Genomic DNA, 27,188 nt, shown 5'->3' with positions numbered 1-27,188 from the left:
GCTGGGCATACCTCAAGCCTGCACCCCACCCCAGAAGTGTTTCAAATGTGTCAATCTGCTCCATGTCGCTACTCTCAACTCTTCCTCTGCTGTCTCTCGCTCTCACTGAGACATGGTTCACAACCAGCTTGGTCACAGGTTTTGACACTCTCCTCCCTGATGACTACAAGACCCTCTCTGAACCCAGAACCAACCGACCCAGAGGTGGAGTTGCTCTGATCCTTCCGGAGTCATTCCCTGCCTCTGTCATTCCTAAGCAGACCTACTCCTCCTTTGAATGCCTGGTTTGCAGGCTCTCTATCTCTCCTGGCCTCTCTCTGACTGTGGTCATCATCTACAGGCCACATGGCCCTCTTCAGCTCAGAGCGGGCCAACCTCTCCTCTTCTCTCCTTGCCTCTATCTCTCAACTTCTCCTCCTCAGAGACCTCAACATCCACCTGGATGCTTCTAATCCCTGCTCTGGGCTCTTCGGTAACTTCTGCGCCACTCTCTCTCTTTCCATTGTACCCTCTGGTCCAACATTCTCTGTTCGATACACCTTGGATGATCTCCTCTCCTCAGACATCTCCTCTAGCCATTTTACCACTCATCTTTCTCGGACTGACCAAGTTCCGCTCTCCTCTTACCTGAAACTCTCTGTCCCTCAGGCTAAGCATTTGGCCCATGAAGCATGTGTTAATGGATGCCTTTGCATCTACTTTCTCTGCTCCTCCTAAGCCTGCGGCTGACTCACATTCTGACACAGCCCTCTCTAACCTGCATCTTTCTATCTCCGACACTCTGGATGTCCTTGCCCCTGTCATGACAATCTGTTTAAAACCTACCTCCAAGTGCAACTGTTGGTATGACTCCAACGTCACCGCCCTGAAACGAAAATGCATGGTGGCTGAGAGGAAGTGGAGGGCTTTGTCGCATCCTCTGACACATTGGCTTGCCGCCTGCTCCAAAGGCAATACAGACTCTCTGCCTTTTCTAAGAAGAGAGTCCACATCCAAGCCTGACTCTCTGCAGCCGCTAACAACATGGCCAAACTCTTTAAAATCTGAAAGGAGCTGGCCAATCCCTCTGCAGACTCCACCTCTCTGTTCCCTCACAGACCCTCTGTACAGCTCTGGTTTCTCACTTCACTACAAAAAAACAGGACATCTCCACCTCCTCCCCCTCTACCTCTCTTGTCCCCATCTGGCTGCCTCTCCCTCTCCTCCTCCTTTCTCCTCTTTCTCTCCAACAACACCTGATGATGTTTCTAGACAAGTCCAATCTATGAAAGTATCATCCAATCAGATGCTCCCCTGCCCCTCCCGAACCATCAAGGACCACATTGACACCCTCACTCCAGCCTTTGCCAATTTCTGTAATCACTCTTTCGACACTGGAACTTTCCCCTCTCTCTTGAAGCACTCCCTTGTGCAACCCCTGCTTAAAAAGCCTTCTGCTGATCCTACCTGTTCAGGAAAGTTATTGCCCGATTTCTATCACTCCTTTCCTGGGCCAACTGCTGGAAAATCTGGCTATGGATCAGGCCCTTGAGCGGTTGACCTCCTTCCTCCTGGACAGACCCTCCCAGGTCCAACTTGGGTCCTTTCTCTCCACCACCTCTCTCTCCACATGTGGTGTTCCCCAGTGCTCTGTCCTCTTACCCTGTCTCTTCAATGTCTATTTGGCCCACCTGATCTCTACTTTCTCCTCTAACTTTCAGTGTTATGCGGATGACACTCTGCTCTATTTCAGGCTCCCATCAGTCTCCTCTCCTCTCTCGCTCATTCCTGACTGACTATCCTCAATTCAGGATTGGTGCCCCTCCAGCGATCTCTGCCTTAATGTCAGTACGACAGAGATTCTTCTCATTGGGAGCCCTGCTCCCACTTTCCCTCTCTCGCTCTGGCCACCCTTTTAGGGTCCTCTCCCTTTGCCTTCTTGTGAGGCAAAAAACCTTGGTGTCATCTTTGACTCCTCTCTCTCCTTCTCTCCTCACATCACAGACCTTGACAAGAAGGCCCACTACCAACCACATCTCCTCAGAGGTATTCTTCCTTTTCGCACTTTACCACAGAAGCTCACTGTCTCCAGAGGGTTCTCTCTAGGCTGGACTACTGCAACATCCTCTTTCTTAATCTGTCTTCCTCTACTCTCCGCCCTCTGCAACTAATCCAGAACAGGACTACAAGACTTGTCCTTGGCCTCAAGCCCAGGGACTGTATCTCTCCAGCACTGAAAATCTCTCCACTGGCTCCCGGTGGCTGCAATAATCAAGTTCAAGTCCCTCTGCATCACCCACAAGGCTTTCTTGGGCCAGGCCATTCACTACATCAAACTCTCTTACAAAATGCCATCCTTCTCGAGCCCTTCGCTCAGCTACCTCAAACTCTCTGAGGGTCATTTGCTTCTCCAGGCAGAGAGTGGGGAGTCGATCTCTCTCCTCTGCAGGTGCCTCCCTCTGGAATGGCTTCCCTGTCCCTCTCAAATTTGAGCCGGACCACCTTAAGTTCCAGAAGCAGATCAAGACCATCCTTTTCTCCTCTGCTTTCTCTGCTCTCTCCCCTGCTGACCTCATTGTCTGCTGTGCCGACTGGTTGCTTGGTACCTGCAGGTTCTCACTGGGTACCAGGCTCCTCCATGATCAGTCTCATCTGCACTTACTCAGAGCAATGCTGCCCTGATTGCACTTCCCCTTTCCCTCTCCCTGGTACTTCCCCTTTCGCCCTGCCCCATGCACTCTGCATTGTCGCACTTGCGCGATCTGAATGACACAAGGCCTAGTAAGATCATTTGTCTTGTCCTCCCTCTTTCTTTCCTCCTTAGTCTTGTCGTGCCTAGAATCACTTGTACAGTTGCATTGTAAATGACATATCATATCATGAAAGCCAAGGGAGGCCAATCAGGGAAATGGGGAGGGTCTGGGGGAGGGAGGAAGGAGGGGAAAGTGGAAGAGACAAAGGGAGGCAGCCTACACGCTAGCAGAGCTGTGCAGGCAACATAGAGAAAGGTAAATAAACGAAAAACCCACCAGGAACAAAGGATGGCCGCAGGTGTGGCAGGAACACTGCCCCTCACCTCAAGCCACGGATTGAAGAGGCAAGGTAAACTGAGGCCGCTGACTAGAGCCCTCAGTTAGACGAGATCCAAGGGAGGCCAATCAGAGAAGTGGGGAGGTATCTAACATAAACTTAATAACTGTTTCTCCTTGTAACCTGCGTAATATCCCCTTCCCCAGATTCAAAGCAGGAATTTGTATCAACAATATAACATTAAGAAAGTTCCATTCTACAACAAAGTTCTGGTTCACCTTGCTCCAAAAATGTCTCACTTGGACTTTCCAACAGTTCAAGAGAAATGACAACTCTTTGTTTCTCCCCTTATAGCAAAGAGTTCAACACAACTTCTTCTTAGGAACCAAAAGCACTTCCACAGTTCATCTTTGGTGGAATCCTGGATGAATCACAACTAGATGTGCTTGAATGGCAATAAGACGGAGCTATTGATTTTTGGTTCCCCCCCCCCCAGGCACGTGCAAAATCTGATCCCAGATTTCAGTCCTTTAAAATCCAAGTCTGTAGCATTCCAGTGACGAAAAAAGTCAAGACCTTAGGTTTCCACCTTGAAGCGTCACTTAGTACTGACGGTCACGCCAACCAGGTTGCTTCAAACTGTTCCTACTATCTACGCCTCATGAAAACTATCAGTCATTTCCTCTCTGAACCCAAATGCCCTACCATCGCACGGGCGATAATAGTGCCCAGCCTCGACTATTGCAATGACCTACTGATAGGTGCCAGTAAGAAGAACATGCAAAGGTTACAAGTGGTTACGGTACGCATTGTTAAAAGGAAACCAGGAAAGAACACATAACTAGCTGTCGCCAAGCCATGCACTGGCTTCCAATTCCCACACAGGTCCAATTTAAATCAGCAACGCTAGTACACAAATGCCTATATGACACTGCTCCTTCATACCTTAAAAAGATTATATTCCCATATGAGCCCCCAAGGTCTCTCCGCTCCTCCACATTGTCTTTGATCAACACCCTCAGCTCTAAATGCTCCAATGGCCTTGGGAGATCTTTTCCCGTTGCCTCAGCAAAACTGTGAAACTCGCTGCCCCCAGAGCTGAGACGAGAGAACATAATACATTTCACAAACAACTAAAAACGCTATTTGCTTAACTCTCCTCCTTGCTCTTTCTGTTCCCTGTGTCCCGTCTTGCAGATTTACCGTTGAGTCTTTGTGTTTGTGTTCCCAGCGCCCTGATGTCTGCGGACTGGTGCTCTATAAATAAATAAAGCAAAATAAATAAATAAATAAAACAAATAACATTTTTAGCAACAGTAACATTAATGTAGTGGTCTTAGCTTCTTCTTCTTCTTCTTCTTCTTCTTCTTCTTCTTCTTCTTCTTCTTCTTCTTCTTCTTCTTCTTCTTCTTCTTCTTCTTCTTCTTCTTCTTCTTCTTCTTCTTCTTCTTCTTCTTCTTCTTCTTCTTCTTCTTCTTCTTCTTCTTCTTCTTCTCAGTACTTCAACAACTTCTACCTGCTGGCCCACTCACCTGCCAACTCTACCACTACAATATCCCTTGCCCTGATATACTGGCCTGCCATGACTAAAAGCTTCTAACACTACTAAAAGTACTTCAGTGGTAAAGTTCAAATCAAACAGCTCAGCAAAGTCTTTTTGACTTTCAACATCAGCAATGAATACTTCTTCTGAAAATACATGAGACACATTGATGCTGTTTATGCCACATGCAATGCAGATTATTCTCCTCTCCTCCTGAATGCTTTCTGCCAGGAGGGCAGCTTCACTGCCGCTCTTGTTTTCCCGGTCTTACATTAACCAACTACTGAAAATGGCATTTTATCACCCATGTTCTTCTTTGACTTAGGTAATGCTTGTTTGGATCTTTATCAGCTATTCCGTCTTCTTCTACTAGGCAATAGGGGTTACAATTGGCTTGCTTCTTAATTGTCCCCTTTTGGCTTTGGCAATGTTAGTTTTTGTTACCTTCTTTTGATATTGCCCTCTTTAGGTTTTGGCAATTACTTGGATCTTTTTAGTAAGAATTATACCTTCTTGTTTGTTCCCAAGGTTCTTATTCTGCCCTTTTAGCTTGGTATGTCTTAGTCTGCCACTTTAATTTCTTTACATTCGTTCGGTTTTTAGTACTTCCAATAGTGGCCAGCTGGTGATTACCAAGTGTTCCGGGGTCACACAATACTAGTGAACTCACTGGGTGCTGCATACGCATCCACCTGCTCTGCTGCCACTGCCACTTCTGCTTCCTCCGCTTCCCACTGCTTCCCGTGGCCTGCGCTGGTAGGGAAAGGAGAGTTCCTTGCTCCACGAGTACTCCGGTGCTTGCCTGCCACTGGAGTACAAGTTACTTGAGGAAAGCTTCTTACATTAACACTTCCTGCCGCGCAACCTCTGCATACAAGGCCACAATGGGGAAGCCTTTCTGGAGCAATTCTTCCCGCCACACAACCTCTGAATACAGGGTCTTCAAGGGTAGAGACCCTTAAAAACTGGCATCTGCTTCACAAATAGCAGTGGCTCCGACATCTCTGCTTCCCTTCAGCTTCTGCTACCACTGCAATGTAGAGTCTCAACCAGAAATCCACCTTCTGCTTCTCCTAATGGCCTGCACCTAAGGGGGCCCTTCATACTCATTGTATCCTCTAAAGTGTGAGTCATTAGAATAATTGTATCCAAATCCCTCTTCCTTGTCCCAGTACTTTGGGCATTGTGGGACTTGGTTGGGTGGGTGAGTCAAATAGTCTGTTCATTCTAAACGGAAACCATGACTTCTCTAATCCAAAACCTGCCTAATTGTAATGCAAACTATTTTAAACTGCACACAATTGTTAGTAGCCATAGCACCTTATGCAAATGGAAAATGGGAGACATGCAACATTCTCTGATTCTATCAATTGCTCGTGCTATTGGGAAGCATGAAGTCATTTGATTCATTTGTAAATGTGACTTTATGTGCCATTTGGAGACATTTTGGTGAAGTCCAGGATTTTGATCATGAGAATGAGTGCTTGTGTGTGTGAAATAGTGATATAAATGTAGGCAGGTCATGTTTGTTTTTGTAGACCAGATGTCAGTGATTGTGTAACATTGTGGTGACTTCCTCTGCATAAAGCTGGCAACCACTTTGCGTTGATTTCACCTTTAATTTCTTTCTTTAATAAATTTGAGCTTTGAGCAAACCACCTGTTTCTTGCCCGGAATGGTGGGATGTGACTGTATTTGATGGGGTATGAGGTTGAGGTGTCCACCTAACGAGCAACCCACATATTAACATATTAATCAAAATATATCATACAAGCAGGTGGAAAAGTAGGTTTGTGGGTAAGCCACATGTATCAAGGGATAACATGGCCTAGCAGGCATGATAGGGGCACACCAAGGTATGAAAAGAGAAAATAAAGCATTAGAACTCATAGAAAATCACCAGGCACAACAGTGTGGTATGTTCCCTGCGCTCCTACTTCTGCGACATGGACTCATATGGGCACCAATCTTTATCTTTCGCAACATCATCATTATTTCTAGACTCATGAATGGGTGTCATTGGTTTTGGAGACCAATGACTTGCCATGTCATAATTGTCTGCACTGTGCGCTGTTTCTCCTGGCTCATCATTAGTATATACAATCTATATCTCCTCTCCCTGTTCGACATGGACACAGTGAACTGAACCGTATCCTTCAGCTACAGTACCCGGGCATATATCTATCACACCAGAGTAATTTGTCGCTTAAAGTGCTGTTGTTGGGTGCAACATATATGGCTTCAATTATCATTGAACACTCTGGCAGCACTGATGCTCAGAGCTACTGCTGTGACTGAAGTAAAGCTTTCTCTTGTCTCATGCTTCCCTCTCCCCTGGATCAGTTAAGCACTGTGGACATGCTTGCACTCAAATTGGTCACTTCCCTGCCCTATCCTCAAGAAGATGGCACACATGCTGTGCAATCAATAACCGACATTTCTATCTCCAAACAGTTCTATGATGTTTTCTTCTCAAATAGTATGTTGTCTCAGCGTCATTAAAAAGTTGGCACAGTCAGTTACAGCCATTAAATGTAATCTCCTGCCTCTGAACAATTCCTAATTTGCCAGTAGATTATTTTGTCTCATCACAAACATTACAGCTGCTGAATGTAATACACTGCCCCAAACAATCCTAGCATTTTATCTTTGCAACAAGCATTTTGTCTGGGCAAAAAGAATGACATGCTTAGTTACATACACTGAAAGTAATCTCCTCCCTGTGCCTAAACAATTCTGGGATTTTCTCCTCATTCTCCAGTCACTAACAAGAAATGTCACGTGCATGCGTGTCATGCAAGGTGGTCATTGCAATTCTCTCATCTACCAGTCATAAAGAGAGGGCCCATTCTATTTCAATTTTATACCTTTGAACTAAATCCTAGTTTCATTTTGATCTCTCCCACAACTTAATCCCATTTTAATGTTCTACCTGTCTTTCAACTCAGGTTTGTAACTCTCCCTCCAATTCTTCTACTGTTCTCCCAACTACTCTAGTAACCTTCTGCCTCTCTCTACAAGACTGAACATGAATTCCAACTATGCATGTCCTATTTTAACATTTTAGTAAAAATGTGTCCAAACATCCAAGCAACTTTGGCTTTGCTGAATCGCTCAAATCATGGGTTGTTTGGCATTTATTTATATTATTGTTCATTCATATTGCACTTAATGCCATACTTCGCCAGCATCTAACTGCGGACTGGGCATGGAACTCATTTGGCATGCCTTCGTCTTGTTCCCAAAAGTAAGCATCTTGCCCCTGATTTAACCCCCTTGCTAAATAGGTTCACATGGGCTTACTGATGAGTCCCCATGTGATGGTGTGTCCATCTTGACTTGTGAGTTAAGCCCTAAATATTCTACTTCTCGAATGCTGGTATTTTGGGAAGAGATGGTGCATACCCACCCCAAGCAAGGAACTGCATAGAATCATTTCTGAATTCAAATCTCCAGACTGCTTTACCCCTCCTCCACTCAATTCCCAATCCCTATGCAATGCCTTATCAGAACACTTCCACAATATCACTTTCGACAGACACTCTGTCATCATCTCTAAATCAGAAATAATACCACTGCCCATTAGCCGTCCACCGGCCTTTCCCCGTCCAAACTCCCTCCTGATGCAAACCTTCACCTCTTTCTCTCCAATCTCACACCAGGAGTTCGCTCCTACCACAAAGCCTCCTGTCAGGTGAAACCCTTGCACGCACACCTCATTCAAAAACATCCTAACCTCAACCCATGCAGGAACCTCAACCTATGCAGGAAGTATCACACACTCAATCCTTAACCAATCCCTAAAATGAGGAACCTTCCCAGAAGCCTCAAAGCCACCCACATCAAACCCATCCTCAAAAAACCTATTCTCTACCCACTGCTCTCCCAGAACTACTGGCCCATTTCCAACACCTGCTTAATGGCCAAACTCATGAACTGATCAGCATTCTGTAAGGAAGGCATGGTTAAACAGAAACAAGTGATCACAGTTCAAGGGTGTTTATTGAACTTCAATTGGGTTTAAAAGAACATCTACCTAATCCTAAATCTAAAGATGGGAGCAAGCTATGACCATCAAGTAATAATAATTATAATAATTAGGAGTCCTAGTTGAATCTGTCAAAATAAAAGGGCCTATACTAAAAGACCTATTGCAAATCCTTACTTCTAAATACAAATAGTGTTGGAAACAATGTTATGCAAAAGAAAAGTGTTCAAAAAATGATATGTCAGGATGTTCAAGCCATTGGCTTCCCTTCCCCCAGTTTTCAGCAGGGGACAAGACGGCACACTCAAGCTTAGCACACACTCTGGTTTATCTAGCACGAGGATGCAGTTCCAAACTTCAACATTAGGGCCTTCTGTGCCAAAGTCTCTTTGCCATGTATAGATCAAATGAAGTGTATTGATTAGAAGCAATACACAGACCTGATCGATCTGATAGTGTGCTTAGAACTGAGCGAGTACATACAAGGGATGGAACGCGCGGAACAGATTGAGGGCACGGAGTGGACACTTACACAAATGACTCGTGAGCATAAATCTGAAGTGCATAAAATGACCGAAGTGCATAGAATGGTTGGGAAGCATAGAATGGTTGGAGCACATAGAATGGTTGGAGCGCATAGAATGGTTGGAGTGCTTAGAATGGCTGGAGCGCTTAGAATGGTTGGAGTGCTTAGAATGGTTGGAGTGCATAGAATGGTTGGAGTGCAAAAAACTGAGTGCATGGAACTTTTTTGGAGTGCATGGAACGTTTTTGGAGTGCATGTAATGGTTGGAGCACGCTCGATCTCAAGCACCTAAGGTAAACCACCATATCACATCTCAACGCTTACTCTCTTCTTAACACCACCACTCAACTAGAACACAGCGATACTATGACACCATTCGGTATAGCTGCTCTCATACCATCACTTGCCTCATACTTCCCATCATCCTAACTAAACACAGCTGGTTACACACCCTCCAGCCAGGCGTTCTCCTCAGGCCTAGCGCAGCCTGAATCGGTTTGGATAACAACCTGCCAGAATGAACACATACTCTTGATCTCCCAACCACCACACCTACTGCTAAGAAGCAGCTATCACAGGAATGCAACACCTGCTGCACACATATCCGGTGCTCACACGCACCCTACGACTCTCTCTCTCTCTACTGACTTGAACTTCGGTTCCCAAGGGCGTTCAAACTACCAGCACCTTGAGATCATACCAATGGTACATAAGGCGCTATATAAATGCAAAATAACATAACATAACATAACATTGAAAGTCTCTTATTTTAGAGGGCCTGGTGCAACACGAAACAACATTAAAGTTCCTTTCTTCTCAGGATTTTCACTGATACACCTTCTCAGGTGATTTATTGTACCTTTCCTAACTTTCTCTACATCATCAAAATTGAAGACTTTCGACTGTGTGCAGGATTTTGCTTGACCTGTTGCAGGACCACTTCGATTCACTTTTATTCATTCTCTTTTAATCGGTCTCCCTCCATCGGGCTCGGACCAAAGTTATCTACTTTTGTCACTTCTCAGCTGGGTACCTTACAGAGACCATGGATTAAGCACCCACACAGTGTTGGACCACTCTGTCAAAGGTATTGTAGCTTGCTTTAAAGTTCAATCACTCATCATCAGTTAAACGTCACTTGCATCTCTTATCACACGTGTTAACAATGTTCGTTCCAGCGCTCGCCATACAAATGTTGCTGCTTGCAACCTTGGCTTCAACAGACCGGTCTTGTATCGGTCTCTCCAACTCACCGGCTTTGTTGACTTCACTGAAGCTGCTTTGTTCCTGGAGCCAAGGACCGTACTACGGCAGCTGGCCCTCCTTGATTATTGATGCAGGAGGGCCCCGGGTATCTCCGACACACAATGCAGGATTCTTCAGCCTGGTTTTCTGGTCTTACGCTTTCTATTTTCGAGGTCTCAGGAAAGTAATTTGTCGAAAAGGTCAAGGGAATTTCCCTCCTTGCGATCCCCTCCGTTTTTTGATGTCTTTCCTCTCTTGCTTAGCTGCGGTCTGAAAACTGCTGTTTCCTCATGTACTTTGCCTTGCTTTCAGTGCGCTCTTGTGCTCCGCCTTTTATCCGTGTGGGGAAGTGTAATGGAAGTCAAGTGTGTGTGATCGTCAATAATTGCCTGACTTCGCCTGACCATTGTATTGGGAGAGTTCAGGTATACTGTTCGGGTGTTCGTCTGTTTTCTCTCATAGCGTGCTGTCAATGAGAAAGTGTTTGTGTTTTAAAGTGGGGGGTAGAGTTACTAAATATACTAGTGGGTAGGATGGGGTAAAGGTGTTACCATGAATGGGATACCGCATATCACCATCCTGTGTCCCACTCCAGGAACTGGATCCAAAAGCGATGGCCGTGTGCTGGCCACCTGGATGACAGATCCCCGAGGACTAGTGGGTGAAACACTTTCTGGTTTCTCACAATAGAAGCAACTCAGCCATTTCACTGAAGCCAACAACCTCCTTGACCCTGCTCAATCTGGCTTCATACCGCTTCGATGAACAGAGTCCCTAGTGTCAGTTTTGGATGATCTAAAAAGAACAGCGGACGCGGAAGTATGCGCTGTACTCATTCTCTGTGACCTCTCTGCCGCCTTCGACACCATTGACCACACTATTCTCCTAGACAGGCCACACTCTTTAGGAATCAAAGACACTGCCCTCACATGGTTCTCCTCCTTTAGCTATAATCACTCACAAATTATGCTCCTCCACCTTTTCACCTCTACATCCCGATCGTACCAAAAGGGGTCCCGCAGGGAGCATCCCTGTCTCCCCTCCTCTTCAACAGCTATCCGAACACACTCCCAGCATTAATCCGTTACCACAATCTCACCCGTTGCAACTACGCAGGCGGTAGATCATCCTTAAAATCCCCAAAAATGTCCAGGCTTCAACCATCCAGACCTGTCATCATGCCTCTCGGATATTGACTACTGGTTCACGACCAACCATCTCATCCTCAATCCTGGGAAAACAGACAATTCTAGTCTATGGGAAAAAGGCGCTCCTTCCACAACCTATTCCTGGGCCTCACTCCCTAGGCCCCCTTTCCCCCGGCAGCCTCAGTGAAAACCTTGGATGCACACTGGACGCGGATGTTATCCCTCTCCCAACAAATCAACTCTGTATGTAGAACCTGCTTCTTCCACTTATGCATCCTCTGGCATATCTTCGCATACGTCACTTTTCCTCACCGTTTCTACACCATCATCTCCCACATCCTCTCCTGCTAAAATTACACAAACTGCTTTTATCTAGGCACCCCAGCATTTCCGCTAAGGAAACAGCAAATAATCCAAAACTCTGGGGCATGCCTTCTCATTAGCCTCCCTCCTAGAGAACCCACCAGTACACCATTGGCTCACTATTGGTTGATGCACTACCTTTAAAGCCATGTGCATCACTCACCACACCCTCCACAACACCTGCATGGAATTCCTTCAAGACAAACTCACTCACTACCACCCCTCAAGACACTCAGATCCAGCACGGCATCTCTCCTAGTTGTCTCACACTGCAACTGCACCAGACTAGGCGGATCCTTATTCTATGTCCAAACAAACATCATCTGGAACTCTCTTGCCTTGGACATCCGCAACATTGATAATCACTTGGAATTCAGAAAGGCCCTCAAAACCTGGATGTTCCCTTCCTCCTCTTGAAACCTTCTCTATACTGTTGATTTGTTTATATAAACACTAGCCCAAATCCAACAACACATCTATCACCCAAACTTTCATGGATGCCAGCAGCATCTGAAGCGGCACACCATAATAAAATGAGCACCCCACCTCACCCCCAGTTGATCGTACATCACCCCCCTGTCCCTCCGTTCCCCTCTCCCACTGCTCAGTCTCTCAATCTAGGGAGACCACAACTGGCAAGACCAGCCAATCGCGTTGGGCCACGGAGAATGACATTGAAGGTGAACTCCATCCGCGCTTAAGGTATGTACACCTTGCACGATTGCTTAGGCTCTCAATTTAGGGACAGCACAACTGGCGAGACCAACCAATTGCGTTGAACCTGGGTAAATTACATCAAAGATGAACTCCATCCAAGTTTAAGGTATGTATACCTTGCACCACATCTTTGGACACAGGCCACAGGCACAGCCACCCATCAATGCATTATACAATGCAGCTATGACTATGCAAATCCGGTCTAGCAGCCCATATAGCCATACACACTGAAATCCCTGATGTACCTCAACATCTCTGCAATTAGTATACAGAAACAACCTACGATAAATTTTGGTCTAGATGGCCACACATTGAATCTCCAGCACTAGCGCTCTATCCTAAACTACCAACCGGACCCGACTACGCACCTGACCTCCGGGCTGCTTACTGGAGCCTAGCGAGCCCATCTAAGCCCTGAACCTGGCAAAATGCACACACACATCTTAAAAATGAATTCTTAGAATCTCATACACATGGAAAATGGCAGTAGTCTGAGCTCTTTCCAAACCCTCATGTCTAAATATGAGATAGGAGTCTCAAGGAGACACAGATAGCATAACAGCAATCCATACTGTATATTCGAACTGACTTTAAATAACCAACAAACTGTATTTTAGACGCTACATGTTGTGCAAATGTGCTTTCCCCAGTCAGTGTTCCCATAATTATTCTCCCCCTAAACCTACCACTTCTAAATCTACTAATGAATCACCATGTGCTATGTGTAGCACCAGGAACAGGACACCTCCAGTTACTGCTATCATTCACATGTACAGCATTTCTGCTTGAATTGCTAACCTTTGTATCCATTAAAACAAAGCACATAACAATTTGCAATACTAGGGCCTCATTATGAGTTCGATGGTGTGATACATTTTTGGCGTTAATTCCATAACCGGCAATCATAACGGAATTAGCACCAAATTTACGACACCACCAAATTCTGAGTTGTAGGTTAAGTGGAGGCTTTACCTCTAAAATGCAAATAGAGGTACATCCCCAGCTTCACCTCCAAAAATCAGCACATTTATGGTGGTGGAATTACCACCCATAGTAAATGTACACAAATCTTCATGGAGTCCTTTGCACTTCAAAAACAACCTTACTACCACTCTGGCTCGAAATTGACTGGGGCGAGTAGCAATAGCCCTAAACCAGTTGGGTGGTAATTCCACCAAACAAATCACAGAATTATAGCCATGCTTATGGTGAGGCCCTTCCTTAACAAAAATCTTTTCATTCTAGAATTGAGATTGTTGATGTTCCATCTAAATATTCTCATTATGGTCCCACCCTACAACCTCATGCCCTTCTCTTCTCACCTATCATGCTTCCACTAGACATGGGAGAGGCTCTCCCGGTAGCATTGCACCCACGCTCTTGAAAGTTGGACCCACTTGCTTCTTCCCTAGTGCCTCCAAACCAAATCCTCCACTCCATTATTCACAACTTGCACTGTACATCTTTTAAAATTGGTGCCCATTGTACACCTTAAACGCATATTATTATAATTGACCCCCTCAATTTCATCTGGCTCTTTTACACTCTATGCCTGCAGAGATTATTCTCCAAAATGCTAACCAGTGAAAGTGTATTTAGCCATAAAGTGATAACCAATTTAAGAACAATAAAAATGAGGTTAAAGAGCTATAAACAGTTAAATCCTTAATAGCATCAGATACAATTGAACAGGGCCCCTCGGAAATGCTAACAGATTAAAGTAAAGGTGATTCTGAAGTGGATGAGTAAATATTGCCAGATAATACTTTAATCAAATCACATTAAAATGTTAGTTAATTAAAGTGCAACTGCTCCTAATATAAGGAGAGAAAAAATGGACAGTGGGCCTCATTACGACCCTGGCGGAAATCGAAAAACGATGGCGGAAATGCAATACCGCCATCGAATAGCGCTCGGTGCGATTATGACCCGTCACCGCAAAGTACGATGCCATTAGCGACACCGTAGTGAACGCCAACGCTAACTGCACCAAGTACGCGCGTGCGCGCCATGCCAAACCGTAAATACCACCATGACGCAACGGTACGCGAATTCTGACCCTAGCGGACATGCACCTAACGCCATCAAGCACGGCGGAAAGTACCATTCCGCCATGGTGAGAAGTACGGCATCGCGAACCAACCGTAAACGGCCCCACTGAGTGCCTGTACACCGCTCCCTGGCCACATTGTACAACTCCCCGTAGGTGCAATGAAGTCACACAATGCAACCAGTGAAATGTACAAGTCACCCATGCATGCCAACGAACAAAAGAATCTCAAGAGGGGCCAATGGGAGCTGCAGGGCACAGATGGCACGAATACAGAAGCTATTCCAATGGACATGACCTCAGTCTCCCACCAAGAAACGCACGCAAACACAGGCACCTGTGACCAGCAATATTCAGAAAATCACATCATTCCACCAATCCACCTGGCTGACCGGCATCTGTTACACAAAACCTAATCCCCCGCCCCTGAGAATGACATCATTCAAACAGTCATATTGGCAGCCCTTATCCCTGACCTCACTGGGCTTCGTAGGCAAACGCGCCCAGCACAGTACCACGCAACTATACTCCGAAGCTGGAACCCAATGCAGATCTCCTCACAATACATCGCTCCCCAAATAGGAATATGCCACATCACTTGCAAAGAAGAACGCTACACGGCCCATATCAGAATAGAAATTTAATGCACAACAAATTCACCAAGCCCATACAGCCATTAGGCCATGAACTCCAAAACACATTTCACCATTGTGGGCTGCATCCGCATTAAATGACCAGCTACTTCTTGTGTGACGCCCTGTTCCTTCATGGTACACAGGGCCACATTCTCGTACGAAAAGGCAACATGGAAGCGCCCAGAACCGCAGGGCCGACCCAATGGGGAGGCACTAGTCCAGCTGAAAGGCCGAAATGTTGCTCCGAGCCACTAGTACTGCGTAAGGGCATGTGGCCCATTGGCGATCGTCCCATAAGATCGTAATGCTGCTCCACTGATTAACACGAAGCAGCAGGTGTCGGGAGTAAAATCCATCTGCAGGAGTGGCATACAGATGGCAGTGGCAAAAGGGGAGGAGATACCTGTCAACCAAATGAAAAGAAAAAGAATAGAATGGCCATCAGAACTACATTTGAATTACTCACTTCAATGATCACACCAAATCCACAGCCATATGCATGCTAGCCCACTCCAAAGGATCATCACCACCCAAAAACCACTTGCGACTCATAACTATCTATATCGAGGTGAAAACACCATCACAAACGAGTGTACCTGTGCATGCATCTGTTAAAACAGAATCCATCAGATGGGATTGGTAACGTGCATGGACACAAGTGTCTGAAGGCGCGTCGAGACAGGGAGGGCTCAACAAGGCCAGATAGACGATGGTCCCACTATGGCAGCCCTGCATCACATAGCGCAGGGGAGGCGGACAGATTCCAAGAAGCCCTGTACATGGCAAACTCTGTATCAAATCATCTGTCCATGCATCCATTCATCATTCCCTCATCCCGTAATGATAACGCCTGTTTCCATACTCACATAACATGTGAAAATTCCATTGAGTCTGTGCGTTATGCAGCCTGCATAATCCACTGTGCCCCAGCCCGTAATTCCAGTGTTGTGAAGTTACATGTATTTGGGACCGTCCGGCCTCATCGTCCACTTCGCTATTGCGCATCCCAAACTATTCATATCAATCATTGCATCCTCGCCATGGCCCCTGTCCCAAGGACATTGAACAATAGAACGTTATATTTGCAGTCAGACCTGTGGGCATCTCCTCGCCGCTAGCTGAAAACCGAAAGCGCCGCCCTTCGAATTCCTCATTTGCAACATCACGTCGAAAAGGCATCTGTGGCCGCTTGAAATCACAAATTAATCCATCTAGTGCGGCTGTGTGTGTAAATGGCAACTGCCTTCACTCACAAATGGGACGCCCCGCCCGTCGTTGAAACTCGGTACAGTGATGCATGAGGGTCCACCGTTACTCGAGTACTACGTTCCACTGACCCTTCACAAGTCTGTTCGCGACTGCTAAGATAGTATGTGAAACAATGGGACCATAGCCGAATGAGCATATCAACCAATGTTACACTGCCATCGGGTACAAATACATGATTGTAATAGCAAGATGCCATTCCTCGAATTGCAGCGTTGTGTGCGGGACGTGCTCGCCCAAAGGGGAGAGCAGCTTGCACAGGTGGAATGAATCACCACAGGTGGAGGCCATACAGCCTGAAAACACATAAATAGCACACCCAGTCTCCTCCCACAACCACACCCACTCCGAAATGCTACCGGCAGGACTCGCGATGTTGGCCCTGGGGGACCTGATAGCACTGCAAGTACTCCAACTCCAAGAAGAAGACAGACACCAACTACAACCGGCCGCACGGAGGAGACGCAGGAGGAGGAGGAGGGCAAGGCAGGGCCAGCAAGGGCCGCCAGCACAGCCACTACCACCACGCAGGCAGCCCGCAATCCCACGCCTCCGAGCACATCCGTTCAACCTCACTGATGAGCAGATCCACACCCTCTACCGTTTGGACCGGGACACCATAGCCGCCATTGTGGACATGACACAGGCTGACCTTGTCAGCATGATAGATAGCCCAACCGCCATCCCACCCCTACTGAAGGTGGTGTCTGTACTCCACTTCCTGGCCACAGGCACCTACCAGCACACAGTCGGACAGTTGCATGGCATCTCACAGCCACTGTTCTCACGGACACTATTGCAAGTGCTCGATGCCCTCCTGCAGCACGCAGACGACTACATCTCTCTACCACGCTCGGAGCAGGAAATTACCAACACAAAAGTGGGATTCCATGCACTTGCCGGCATACCGGGTTGCATTGGTGCCATCGACTGCACCCATGTGGAATTGGTCGTCCCACATGCCATGGAGGCCCAGTACCGCAACCGAAAACAATTTCATTCACTGAATGTACAAATGGTGTGTGACTCCAACAGGATCATTACACATTGTTGTGCCCGATTCCCTGGATCAACCCATGATTCTATGGTCTTGAGGAACTCAACAATACCACGCTACATGGAGCGACATGCAGGGAACAGATCCTGGCTACTCGGTGAGTCTCATTTCATGCATGCTGATGTGGGGTATGTGATGCGGCAATGACCTGGCAGGAAGGGGGGGGGGCGCGTACGTAGCAATGGCATTCCACATTATTCGTTTATCGTCCACATACAGGTGATGCCGGATATCCACTGAAGAGATGGCTCCTCACACCAGTCCGGAACCCACAGGACCAGCATGAGGAGGACTACAACCATGCCCACTCACGTACCCGTGTAGTCATTGAACAGGCATTCGGCCTACTGAAGACTCGTTTCCGGTGCCTCAGCAGGTCTGGCGGGGCACTCCTGTACCGCCATGTGAAGGTTGCAAAGATGGTGATGGCATGTGTCATGCTACACAACATGTGCATACGTAGAAATGTGCCCATGCCCCCTGACGCAGAACTGCAAGCACCTGAAGATGGTCATGATGAGGGTGGGGATGTGGCAGCACCTCAAGGAGTCTGCGAGGCACAGGAGGGCCGTGACATTCGTCAGCATCTCATAGATGCATGCTTCTAGCACTCACGCCTGGTGGCTGATACATGGACACGGGACTCGTGGCACTGTGTGTGTCTGGTACATGCACAATATGGACTGTACGCCTATGATGGCCTCGTACACAAAGATCAATGTCCACACATCTCATTGGTTGATCGTGCATTGTTTATGGCATATGTGATATCATGTGGAACACCCTATCGACCCGCCACCCAAGTGAGCCCAACACACCCCCTCCACCCTCCTACCTCCCCCCCGAACACCAGTGTCCAAAGATGCTCATTGTCAGTGGGCAGTCGCTATTGCAAGCCCCCTCTGCGGGTATCAGGGGCACCCCTGCCTGTGGAGCGCAGGTTCCTCCCAGATCTACGTTGGGGGCTGCCCTGGACGGAACTTGCAACGGATGATGTCTCTGCCTGCTCACGTCCATGCATGTCCCTAAGGGTTTGTGAGAGCTCAGTGAGCACACGGCGCACTGCGGCAAGTTCGGCACATACGTCTTTGGACGTCGCATGCAGTTCCCCCCTCAGGCTCTCGGTGCTTCTCTCCATTTGGACTCTCAGGCTCTCGGTGCTACTCTCCATTTGGATTCTCAGGCTCTCGGTGCTACTCTCCATTTGGACTCTCAGGCTCTCGGTGCTACTCTCCATTTGTGCCCTTAGTGTCTCTGTACTTCTCTCCATTTCTGCCCTAAGTGTCTCAGTTGATGTTTCTATGTCTGCCTTAGTGCCCCCACATTCATCTGCATGGTCCTTGAGGAGCATGGCCAGTTGCTGCTGTTGCACGATTAACTGGTCGAGGGACTGTTGCCTCTGCTGGGCCATGGCCATTTGCGATGGTGTCACAGAGTGGCTGTTCGCCTCATGTTGCCCTGCCACAGGGCTTGTGGGGGATGGCCAGTCGTCGTCTTGTGGGTGCCCCTGCGTGGTATCCTCATGGTGTACGGGATGGAACAGACAGGGGGATTGGGACAGGTCATGGATGGATCTGACTTCGACATCCCCGTCTTCTGTGTCGGAGCATGCTGCCATTAATGGAGTGTCACCTATGGTGCTGCTGCCACCAGAGGCAGTGCCTTCTGTGGCATCCATTGGGGGGACCTGTGGTGGTGCTGTTGTGGGCATGCTGGCTGCTGGGGTGCCTGTTGGAGTTCCCTCCTCTGTGCTGCCACTTGATTTGTGCTGCTGCCGTGTCTTGATGCGTGCAGCTGAGGTGGAGGGTCTTTGGCCGTTGGTCTTGGCCCTCTTTGCAGGTGTGCTGGTAGGGGTGTCCTGAAGCTCGTCGTTTGGATCGGACCCTGTGGTGGAGTAAAGGAGGGCGAGCGTTATTAATGGGTCTGTGGGAATTGGAATGGCAATGTATCACATGCATTGGGGTGGTACCTGAGGGTGATTTGGGTCGGGGCCTTGGAGGTGCTTTCATTTGTGTGTGGAGTGAGGGTGCAGTTGTTTGGCAGCCTGCAGTTAGGGTGTGCCTGCTGCACGTGTAGAGGGTGTTTTTGGGGTTTTTAATTATTTATGTATTTATTGTGAGTTTTAAAGTGCGCTGTCAGGCCAATGTGTGTGGACGTTCTCCTGGACATGTGTTACTGTTGCGCTATGTGGACACATGGTGATTCACATGATTGGACATTGTGGATTTGGCATGGTTTTATTTGGGCCACCTACCGGATTCTTCGGATGTCTGCACTCCTTTCTCCATCCCTCCGACTCCCTCTATACTCTCCATTCCAATGGTGGAGGCACAGATTTCTTCCCAGGGGGTCAACTTGATGGGTGATTCCGATCCTCCCCCGGTGGCTGTGGCAATGTTGCGGTTGGCAGAAAGTATGCTACGGACGCGTATCCGCAGGTCGTCCCATCGCTTTCTGCATTGCTGTGGGTTGCGGGGTGCGGTCCCCACCGCACTTACCCGCTGTGCCACCAGGGCCCATATGGCCTTCTTGTTCGCAAGTGCCGTCCTGGTCATTTGCGTGGAGAAGACGGCGGCAGCATTCTCCTGGAGGGTCTCTGTGAGCACGGTGAGTTCCTCACGGGAGAAGTGGACCTGCCGCTTGCGGTCGCACGCTTTCTTCGCTACTTTTCCCATTTTTCTTGGTTTCACTAGGGTGGATGACGGGTTGGGATGTGTCTCAGGGTAGTGTTTTTAGTGGTTGTGTGGATTTTGTGGTTTTATAGGTGTACGGCGTGATGTTTCCCGTTCCGGGACCATGTTTTTACTTCCGTTTCCGTATATTTACGGTCACCGTACTTTCCGGTTGGCGCTCACTGCGGTGTCCGCTAAGATGGGTGGCGGTATTGCACCTAGGGCGCCGTACGGCGGAGGTGTGGGCCGTTTTGGGGTCATTTCCGCCATCGCGGACTTTGCACTTCCGCCATGGCGTGGTGCTCGTGCCCGATGGGTCGGAATGGGCCGCACTTTGCTCCATCGTGCAATGGCGGAAACGCTATTTACGCTGTGGCGGTCCGGTCAGTCACTTTCCGCCAGGGTCGTAATGAGGGCCAGTGTCTCAATTAGAATTTACTTTCTCTTCATTGCCCTTTGCCAAGACACATTGGGCCTCATTACAACTCAGGCGGTCCGGAAATAACGGTGGCGGTAAACCCGCCGCCACCGTTGTTTCCGGACCGCCTGATCCCGACTCCTGCAGGCGGGAGGTGATGTTCCCGCCAGGTCTGACCTGGCGGGTTTAACACCGCCTGCCTGCAGGCAGACAAGGAAACACCAGCAGCATTACGAGATGCTGCCGGTGTTTCCATGATCCCGAGTCCCATAGGACTCAATGGGAATGGGGATTAACACCATTCCGCCTCCGTGATTCCCGGAAAACCGGGGTTGTAATGCCCCAGTAATTCCGGGAATCATGGAGGCGGAATGGTAATACGAGTCTGGCGGTAACCAGGCGGTTTACATTTGTGATGTCGTCGGAAGATGAGGTGAAAAGTGGTGGATACTTTGATAGCGGGAATACACATGGAAGGATCACTATGGATTTTACTGCTGTCTGGCTATATACCATGCATGGCCAGTCGGTTTTATGTATGACTGCCATGCCTCTCCTGGTCTTCCTTGTCCAGTCAGCATGTTGGATGCTCTATCTGGGTGGGAGGAGGATGTTCAAAACATAGGCAGATGTTGGGAAGAGCCATATTTTGGTTTTAAAGATAGCATCAAGCTTGTGTGTGGTGATGGGTTCAGAAATGTCTGATGCATGCAGGATGGCTAAGTGTATGTTGATAAGCATTAAAAATACAAGCAGCGGGCAGGAGGTATGAGAGTGGTGCTGCATGGAAAAGGTTCAAGAAAATGGAGGATTGATGATGTTGAGCATGTTTGAGCTAGCAGGCCGTTATGAATGTTGGGATTATCAGTGGTTGCAAGAGTCACATGATGATGTCTTAATAGTGTCAGAACAGTAAGGGGTCTGACCATTGGCTTTGTACATGCTGTAACAGGCAATGTCCTTCTCTTAGTTTGCACAGGGACAATGTGGAAGCCGGGGGAGTTTTTGTCTTGATACATTCTGCCATCTTAAAGCTGTACTCACACAGCCTAAATAATGTTTGCACTTCGAAAATGTGGTTTTCTGTAAAGCGTGCACATGATCACATGCTGAGGCAATGGGAAATGGAACCCGAGGTTGCTGCAAAGGCTATCTGCCAGTAGTTGATAAAACAGGGAGCTACCCAGAGAACATTTCTCTTTTAGATAAAAAATTGTCAGTCAGGATGACTTGTATATTATACTCTTCAGCTTATGTTCATCCTTTGAAAATGTTGTCATGTGAAGGGGGTTGGTGGCGATAGACATGGACACTTTATCTAAACATTCCTTGTGCATTTTTTGCACTCAACTTTGGCTTTGAAAATAAACACATGAGACATTTACTAACTTGTTATCTGTGTCTAGGGGTCTTTATTGTAGAATGTAGCCATTCTTCACAGAAATTCTCTTCAGACGTAAGGCCACAGAGATCTTGAACCTGATAAATGGGGCTGTGGGAGGTGTCAGGTATTTGGACATGTGACTTTGGCATTGGCAGAGGCCAGTGAACTAGATCCACTTGCATCAGCTGACCAACCACAAAAGAAAAAAGTCTGGAAGGCAGCTTAAAAAGGAAACTTCAGGGATGGGAACAAGAAAAAGAGTAAAAACAAGAACATCAAAAGATTAGCAGTCTTAGCAGGTGGGCGGAGCAGAAGTCAGGTGACGAACATCCACTTGCACCAACTCTCCCAACTGCAAAGACATGGGGCCTCATTACAAGTATGGTGGTAACCTGCCGGTGCTGCCAGCGTGTTGCTGCCAGACTCGTAACACCATTTCCGCCGCCTGAGATCCCAGTGCCCCCGGGACATTACAAGTCCCGGCGGCCCGGATTATCAGCCGGCGGAAAGTGTAAGTCCCCATTCCCATGGAGTCCCATTGGACTCCATGGGAATGGAGAAATGGAAACACCAGCAGCATGGTGCTAACGGTGCCAGTGTTTCCATGAAAACTCTGCAGCTGGGTACCGTTACGCCCAGCAGGTCAGACCTGTTGGGCGCAATGGCCCCCGCCCGCAGAGTTGTAGTGTGGCGGTCCGGAAAGGGTGCTGGTACGGTGAGCACGGCACCCTTATTTCTGAACCGCCACACTTGTAATGAGGCCCCTTGTAAGGCAGTTTAAGAAAGGAAAGAAAGGGGCATGGCTAACAAAAAGAGCACCAACAAGGGCATCAAATGAATAGCAGTGATTAGCAGCTAGGCAGAGCAGCAGACAGGTGACATTGATCCACTTGCACTTGCTAATCAAGTGAAAATGCAAACAACTCTTAAAGTCAGGTTAAGAAGGGAAAGAACAGGGATGGACTAAAATATAGAGCATTAAAACTAGCAATGATTAGCAGGTAGGGGGGCAGAGGCCGAGCGACTTAGATTCACTAGCACCAGCTGACAAACTGCAAAAGTAAACATTCTGAAGGGCAGCTGAAAGAAAGGGGGTGGCTAAAAAAAGGAAGCCCGCTTTCCAGTCTCCCGGAAGCATTGGAGGCACCTGGTTTATGAAAAAACAAAGTTGCTGTACTTACACAATATGACATATCTGGGATACCCCATTTTAGACTCCCCCAGTAAATCTTAGCTAATGGATTTCCCGAAGAATAAGGTATTAATACTCACTAGCCATCTGTGCAAGATAGGAACAATGTATGGGAAATGTTCTGCCCTGCCCTTGCTTAAGTTCTATCAAGGGAATATTGTCCCCCAAACTTTGATATGGGATGGAAATCTTTCCCTCTGGACCCTCTGCAAATGATCTCTTCTCAAAGAACTCATTTGGAGGAAAGTCCTTCACTTGCCAAATTGTATTCCCATATCGTTATTAGATTTGAGCTTGGCCTAAAGTCACTTGGAGTATGGGCCGAATAGAGAATCTTATTGTTGTATTATTTGTTAATAGATCCTACTAAGGATACCCTTTATGAAAACCTACAATATTATATGCAGCACAATAGCGCCAAGATTCTTGAGGTTCATTGTATAAATGTGCTTCAGGAACTGGGACTAGATAGGGGTGACCATATCTTGTTAATAACATATTTTCAGGTTGGACTCAGTGAATATGGTTGATGATACCCAGTCCGATGGGGGTCGTCGCACCTTATCTGAACTTATATCAAGCCAAGAATATAAGTAGTGACTTTTTAAGGTTCATATTAGACATCTGCCCCACAAGGTAAATACATGCCTGCAGAGGCATTATTATAAAATAAAATGCCTCTTGCAGATTTTGTAAAGCTACAGATGTGGACGAAAGGTTAAAGCATCCAATTTTAAATTGTACGGTCTTGACTGCTGGATGACAATTGCTTTTTGGTAAGATTATTCGTAATCTTGATGAGAATAATTTGGAAAGCCTATGGAATAGATTGTTGAGGAGACACCCTACCTCTGTGGTTTTGCTGTTGTGGGCTTTATCGGGAGTTTAAACTTGGACCAGGATCGGGGCAGTTAACTCGAGGTAGCATATAGAATTTGATTAAATAATCCTAAATTGGGAAAGTATGCGTTTCTTTTCCTCTTTTCCTCTTAACCGTTCTATTTTTAGGATTGCTTTATTATTTCTCTTAATTATTCAAACAATGTGTATATTAATTATTGAATACTTAGATGTGTTCTCTTCTTCTTATTTATCTTTTTGAATTGATATAATAATGGTTGAATCTTGATTTTAGCCATATGCAAATAAAAAAAAATCTAACTAACGTAGGCTCTACTCGACCCTCTGGAGCCATTGGAATCTGCCCAAACCCTTTTGAAAGGCATTCTGCTGTTTTGCTGAGTTTCCTCCCAACAGTGGACGACTAGCTGTCCGGACCCACAAGGATGACAAACACACTAGAAGTAGAGAAAGATTTGCATTTATTGAGGTCACTTATCCCAGGCAGTGAGAGGTAGCACAGAATGGAGTCAGACAACTGGTCTTTGCTCCTCATGCTCTCAATCTTCTCACACCCAGGAACTTGGTGATACAGAAGGAAGACTATTCTCTTCCTCTCCAGGGTAAGAGCCAAGAAACGAATATAATTTTACTGTGTGATTTTGCAGCGTTAGGCAAAATATAACACTACATATTGTTGCCGACAATCTAGCACACCCTCTCTCTGTTACCAGTACATGTTCCCCAGGCAATTCATTGAGGCTCTGGACACAGTCTCCTGTTGACTCATGTCACAGTTTATTAGGCGGTCACTTTCAACTCAGGGAGTTCCTCCCCAAGCAAGGTGGTGCACAACAAAACGCTTTACAGATTCAACTTTAGTGAGGCCTCCACTTCTATTGTACCATACGTTAAAATACCCTCTTTGCCATCACTCGGCTAGGAACCAGGCCAGTGTATAGTAAGAATATATCATTATTTCAGTTTTTGCAAAGAATCATAGGCAGTCACAAAAATATCAACCACCAATGCGGTGGCACTACACAATACGACCAATTACAATTTCTTGCACTGATTGACTAACATAGGTTTAAAAGACTTTCAGTTGCTATAAAATACAGGCACAATTTTGAAGTTGGCAGACACAATTTACATCAGATCTCTTGCAAATTAACCAATAACAAAAATACAAAACACACATTGATTGCTTAGTTTGGCACAATACCCCTTTCTCCCAGCAACCCCCACCCTCCAGGCATCAATTAGATATGACCTCTCTGATCTGAAGGCAAGGTACAGGGAGTGGAAACACAATGGAAAGTCGTTTTGGGCTGTTTTTGGGTAGAATGCAATGTTTTGGAATTCTGATTTCAGATTCAAGGGAATAAAAGGGGAGTTTTGTTTTGCACCACTCATTAAATGAAAATGCAACGGTTTGGGATTCTGGTTTGGAATGAAAGGGATAATTTGTTTTGCACAATTTGCTTTTAAAGGGAATGCAAGGTGTTGGGATTTTCATTTTGTTGACACTAGCACATCCAGTTGAATAGCAGGGTTCCCCAGTTACATTACAGACTAAGGGCCTCATTACACGGACGGCAGTAAGGGTTAGCGGTGACCGTTAATGGTACCGGTGACCGTTAACCCTTACCGCCTTACTACGAGGTCCCTTTGCGGGTTGGAGACTTTAACGCCTGCTTTTTGCAGGCGTTAAAAACCAACCCGCAAAGGGACCAGGGAGCTAATTGCGGTACCGCAATTTGCGGTGCCGTAATTAGCACCTTCCCCATTCCCATTATGCCATATGGGGCAAAAATGGGAATGGGGAAGGGCAATGGGGGAAGGGGGAATTAGCGCCCCACCAACCTTGGAATAGGGCAGTAATTCCCCTTTCCACCAAGGTGGTGCCGGTATTTTACCGGCATGGACCAAGGTGCTAATAGCACATTGGTCCACCGCCGTCCGTGTAATGAGGCCATAAGTCATTCACAGTGCACTGGGATACTCCTTTGTCAATTTCGAATTTTGACAAAAACATCACCACGTGATAATGACCCTATGGGAATTAATTAAATGATAGGTTTAGTTAATTGTGCTAAGGGTATACACACTTTCACCCCCCTCCCCCACTAATGGAGAGCACTCACCAATCCAAATGTAACCAGAGAGAGTGTTCTTTGATAGAGAATTAATTGAGTTAACTTTTTAGTTCAATATGGACCCACTAAGGGAAAGATATTAAGGCAGGTAGATCCCCACACAATTGATAGCTTTGGGATATATGTACTTACATGGGAGATCTCTGTTCTCAACTCAGGAGGCCCACAAGATCCTAGGACTTTCAGGCAGGCAGCCCATACCTCAAGCATATATCCACCAGCCAGGTCTCTCTAGCAACAGGCATCTCTCATATAGGGCTGACAGATTTCCAAACAAAGTCCCTGGGTCTCCTTTTCTCCTTCCTTCTAGGTAGGCCTAGGTTTAGCTTTGTTGCCCTTGCAAGGTGGTGCCCCAATGGATTAGGATTAGGCAGCTCTCCTGGTCTCTCTCTCTAGTTGCTTTCTTGCAAGTCCCCTCTTACATTGGAAATCGGCTAGCTCTCTCCCTTCACCTCCCACCAAGATGCCCACTGGCTGCTGATAGGACCAGAAGTTGGGAGGTATGGGTTATGGAAGGTGAGTGAGGAGGAAAAATACATAATTTCTAAATGACAGGTAGCTTTACACTTTTGGGTTACGAAAATCTAACAACATGGCAGCTACCCTCCTTTTTCAGATAATTACTGCCACATATATTTGAGTTCTATATTTAATGGCGAGTCAGAAAACACTAATCATATCTCGGCATGCCTTTCCTGGGACGAGCTACCATTTTTTGCAATTTGCTGCTGTTCTGAAATAGTCATACATCTGCCCCTTCCTGAGTCAAACCTTACTTCCATAACCTATCATCACAACAACTTTCTATTCCCTCAGAATTATGAGAAGGCCAGAATCATAATTTTTCTCATAACTCAAGTTGTATCCATCACATAAATTATTTTTACAGGACACTTCTGATCCCCTTTAATATGAATCTGGGATGAGCTCAGTGGAACACACAATGCACTTTTTATTCAAGAAAATGTATTCAATG

The sequence above is a fragment of the Ambystoma mexicanum genome, chromosome 4q, assembly GCF_040938575.1.
Source record: "Ambystoma mexicanum isolate Mex_15411 chromosome 4q, UKY_AmexF1_1, whole genome shotgun sequence".
Classification (NCBI taxonomy): domain Eukaryota; kingdom Metazoa; phylum Chordata; class Amphibia; order Caudata; family Ambystomatidae; genus Ambystoma; species Ambystoma mexicanum.
This window is presented reverse-complemented; position numbering follows the sequence as displayed.